Consider the following 5,388-nt stretch of genomic DNA (forward strand, 5'->3'; position numbering starts at 1 on the left):
GGAGACCAGCGACAACCAAAAATCTGTTCAATAATAATTTATTTGCAGCAGCACGGGACACAGAGAACGAGACACAACATAGACCCAACCCCCTGAGCTATGCAGCGACGACTAAAGAAAAAAAAAAACCAGGAAAAAACTAAATCTAAACTTATAACTCAAAAACAACCCCAAAGCTAACCCCCTAAACAAATCCCCATGACCGGTGCCGAAGCACCTAAACAATACAAGGGTTAGCGTCGCCGCTCTAACTGATGTACTAATACAAGGGGTACCCTACGTGTGTGCAGGACAAGATGTAAACCTGCAGGTTTGTAACTAATTACCCTACCTCTCGAACTCTGTGCCCGGCTGAAAAAAGAAGAGAAAAAAAACAAGGTTTACAAAAAGGTAAACAAACTGAAAAATAAACCAAGTGAAAACTCAGGAACATAAACTGCATCCTAGACAAAGTATCAAAAAACAAAAGGAGAGCTACCACCTCTCTAACTTAGCCAAACCAAATGAGGACTGCCACTCCTCTTGAGGAACCAAACAATAACTTAAATAGGGTATGGTAGGGGTTAATTGATGAACAAATGAGGACTTGATTGAAGGATCCCAGCTGCCAGGCATTCCCACTGATTCACCTGACAGGAGGGACCTACTGGAACACAAAAGAGAGAAACACAAACAAACAAAACACCCCAGGTCTAACAGAAAAAGACCTCTCCACCCGTAACAAGGGGAAAAGGGGTAGGAGAGAGAAGGATAATCCAATAGAGAGTAGTCCAGTAGTCAGACGAGCAGGGGTCGGGCAGGCAGGCGGGTAGTCAGAGAGGCAGGGGTCAGGTAGGCAGGCAGGTAGTCAACACAGGAATGGGCTAGGTCCGTGGAAAGTAGACAAGGGGGAATCCGAGGAAGACGAAGGTTCTAGGGGATCACAGGAGAACACGGTGAAACACAAAACAAACACTGGAGGATATGCAAAGGCTGGAAGCGTATGTGATACTCGAAGAGTTACCGTGGGACACAGTACGTTCTGGCACTGGAGTGGAGTTCAGGCAGGGTTCTTATAGGGCGGTGATTGCAGATGTTTCACAGGTGTGCTGAGTGGAGACAGAAAACAGATGCGCTGTCGACTGGGAGGTGGATGCTCCAGCGATGATCGCCGGGGCCTCAAGGTGGTGCCAGAGGTCAGGGAGAGGGACCGTAACAATTATAGTGTTTATTATTCTAAGAACAATTTACAATATTTTAGATTGACAATTTAAAGATGCATATAGCGTAGACAGAAAAATATTAAACAATATGATTGATTCATGATACCTGAAAGATGACACTGAGTCAAATCAGATGCAGTCAGAGGTAACCAAATCACCTTCCATATCAGCTTATTGACCAGTTTGGAACGGACTGACCAACTTGGATGTGGGTCTTACCATAAAAAATCTGCAACGGGCTTCGTATTTGGCGAGATATAGCATCCCAGACGTGCAGTTTGAGGGGGTGTTTTGGTGTTGGTTTGGTAGACCATCTACCCCTCTTATACCAGTCTCTTAGACAGTCTCATTTAATAGGCCTAAATCTTTGCTCATTTAAACTTAAGGGTTTGAAGCGGTCACTAGAGGTCACTAGTTAAGGCCTCAAGAACCAAAGCTGGTTCCCTAGCTTTGGTTCTTGAGGCCTTAACTAGAGACCGCTTCAAACCTCTTCAGACTGTTTATGTAAAGATGCTATCTTATAGGACTGCATTGTTGGTTACCCTGGCCACGGCTAAGTGTGTGGTATTTGCTCAGTTTATTTCTGAGTGATGATTCATGTCCTATATTTACAAGAGTAGATGATGTACAGTAGAATTCACTCCTGCACCAAAGGGACAGTGCTAGTTATTAATTTACAGTAGGATGTGTACATGACTCATACTAGTCCAATATGATTTTTTCTATAGCTGTAGTATTGGATGTAGTACAGTTGTCACATCTGCCCTGCATTCACCCAGTATGGACAGAATTGTAGTTCCCCACCCCCTTAGAAAGTGTGTGTGTGTGTGTGTGTGTGTGTGTGTGTGTGTGTGTGGGTGTGTTCACATTAGCACACACTCCAACACCTGTAAAAGTGCTGTGCAGAGATCACTGCATGGCCATCCTTTTAGCTGCACAGAATTTGACTGACAACGCAGCAGAGAGTGTTCGTCATCCTATAGAATAGTCCTAGTGCTCAATGTGAACACTAGCTCCCTATTTTGACCAATCCTCCCCTCCATCCCCTCCCAAACAACCTTCCTCCAGCCTTCCTCCTCTATGCTCACTCTGAACTGTCCATGGTCCTGGAATACTGTGTGTGGACCGCAGAGCTGACAGATTGAAGAAAGGGAGGGAGGGAGAGAGAGCGAGAGAGAGCGTGAGAGAGAGAGAGGAGCAGTGTGGGAGAGAGAGAGGCAGCGTGGGAGACAGTGTGTGGTAGGGTAGAATGAGAAAGAGAGAGAGAGAGAGAGCAGGCAGTATTGAGCGAGGAGCAGAGAGGAGATTTGCAGAGAAAGGGATAGTAGGCACACTTGTCTGTCGTGGTTTACCGCTCTGAATCAGGGATTAATCCGCCGCTGCTCTGAGCCTGTGAGGCTGTAGAATTGTGACAGAGCACCAGGCAGCCTGAGAGCTCTGGAGCTACACACCACCATCACCATCATCACCACCACCACGACCACCACCAGAGAGAGATGTTCCGGACAAACATCACACCACCACCTGCCTGCTGCTTCTGACGGCTGCCTCCTGCACTGAGCCCCCTGTGTGTGTGTGTGTGTGTGTGTGTGTGTGTGTGTGTGTGTCTGTGTGTGTGTGTGTGTGTGTGTGTGTGTGTGTGTGTGTGTGTGTGTGTGTGTGTGTGTGCGTGTGTGTGTGTCTGTGTGTGTGAGAACTCTGGGTGTGTGAACTGTGTGTGCTTGGAGCTGGTGGTGAGAAACAGCAGCAGCAGCAGCAGAAGGAGGAGCCGTGCGACCGGTAGAAAGCAGAATACTTTCAGGTTGCTGTGGCAGCGCCGCAGCCTGCCATTTCTAGTGCTGACGCTGACGCGGGGATGTGTGTTTGCAGCAGGAGCGCATGTGTGTGTGTGTGTGAGCTGTACACTGCCGTGTGGTGAGAGGGAGGGGGAGCCGCAGTGTCCAGGCTGCAGCCTGCAGGCAGGGGAGGCTCTGTCTGCCGCCGGCCCCTCCTGTGCCTGCCGTCGGAAAGGTTGGAGGTGGCGCGTTTTCACTGCACGGAACTCAGTGACAGAAAGATGGCCAACCTCCTCCTTCTCGTCTTCCTCTTGCCTCTGCATGATTTCCAGCAGCAGCACCTGACTCTCTCCTCCTCAGACATTCTCTATGCCATGAGGTACTCTCTGTTGGTTATACAGTGTTAGTCTCTGGGTGTTTCTGCTTACCTGTGGCTCACCTGCTCAAGGCCCCTGGTCTTCCTTGTGTGGAGGAGAGGACTAAACCCCTGCTCCAGCACTACCTAACCTCTGTAAGTAGGACTTTCCGCTACCTTGCTTTTGTTCTTGGTTTTGATCCAGTTCTCTGCCTGTGAGTTTCACTGTTCTACCCTTCATAGTGGTGGCAATTTCTATTCTCCTGCCTGTGTTCTTAGTATCATTCATGCCCAACTACTACCTTTTTAGCATAATTCATAGTAACCATTTTACTGTTCATCTTGTTAGCCTTATTAATTTCCTTTCTACTGTCCATATTGTTAGTATTTATTTCCATTCTACTGTTGGCATTTTTATCAGTATTCACTTCACAGAGCTCCTCAACCCACTGCGGATAGAAAATATCACGCTTCTATCTCTGAGGCGTAACAAATGCGTCTCAAACGATGAATTAGGAACTCCCTCTCTGCATTATGTCACCCACTGCTGTGAGATGCTGTTGCCTGGATACAGCACTGCTCTCACTGTTCCATTTTTAGAATGCAGCTGTGACTCCTTTAGGAAGGGAATAAGGTTGGGGGGTAGGGGGGGAGAATGCGAGAAAAATAAAATGTGTGAGGCAAAATTGGGCCAGAGATTAGAGGAGAAGTGTGGAAAGGAAAAAGAAGGACAAATGGTCTGGTGAGAGAGAAGGGGTTAAGAAGCAGGGGATGAGAAAGAAGAGAAAGAAGAACAGATAAGATAAATGCTTTTACAACATACAGCATGATTCACACCTGTGCACGCAGGCATGTACACGTACACACACACACGCGTGCGCACACACACACAAAAATACTCTGACCCTCCCCTTTACAACTCATGCTAGCTTAACCATCCCCCACCCACTGTATAGACACAAACAAGTAAGCATACTCCCTCACAAGCAGGTGTGTTTGTTTGGGGATGGGGGGTGATAGATATCACACCATGTGTCAGTGGAATGGACCTTTGGTGATGGCTAGGGAGGGGGGTCAGCCAGGTGGGAGAGGCACAGATGCAGGACTGCATGCACGCTGCTGTGCCAGACACTGGCCTAGCTGTTCTCCTGGAAGCGGCTGTGCAATCCCCATCTGGCTCAGGTTCAAATCCCCCCTCCCCTCTCTCTCACACGCTGCCTCCCCTCCTCCCATCTCACACGTTTCCTCTCACGTCTCACACAGCATCCACAGAGTGTGTGGATGCTGTGTGTGCGAGTGAGTGTGTGTGTGTGTGTGTGTGTGTGTGTGTGTGTGTGTGTGTGTGTGTGTGTGTGAGAGAGAGAGAGAGTGAGAGAGAGAGAGAGAGAGAGAGAGAGAGAGAGAGAAAGAGCTCCATAATGAATTGTCTCTGGCATGATGCAACTGTTACTCTGAGCGAGAGGCTGTTCATCCAATCATCATCTCTCCATGGTCTCTAGTGTGGCTAATAGGATGAGAGCAACCTGCCTAAATTCACCCCAGCACTGCACAGAGTATGAGCTCACAAAGGATGCTCACTCTATACCCATCTCTCCAGCTCTCATTGTCTCTCACACACACCATAGCCATATATAGTCTCAGATTTGAGCAGAATATATATTCACTTCAATGTACAAGGGGAGGAATGATTATCAGGTTTGGTATGCTGAACATAGGCAAGATTTCCAGTGCAATGCCTGGGAATATATGATAACACACACACACACACACGCACAAACGCACACATGCACACACACAAACACACACACATGAATGCACGCACGCACGCACACACACACACACATAAAAACATAGTTTTAATAGCACTTAATACTGTATGCAAATCCATACAAATTCATTCACCAACTCTTTGCATGTCAGGCATAGGTAATTTGCCTGTGCAGTGACCTTGTATTCCAAACATCATTACTATTGACTACATGACCTCCCTGTCTTGAAGCTCATTCTTGTTTTCCACTGCTTGCAGTGCTTGCTGCTCCATTGCCTTTCAGGAACA

This window comes from Argentina silus (assembly GCF_951799395.1).
Source record: "Argentina silus genome assembly, chromosome: X".
NCBI lineage: Eukaryota > Metazoa > Chordata > Actinopteri > Argentiniformes > Argentinidae > Argentina > Argentina silus.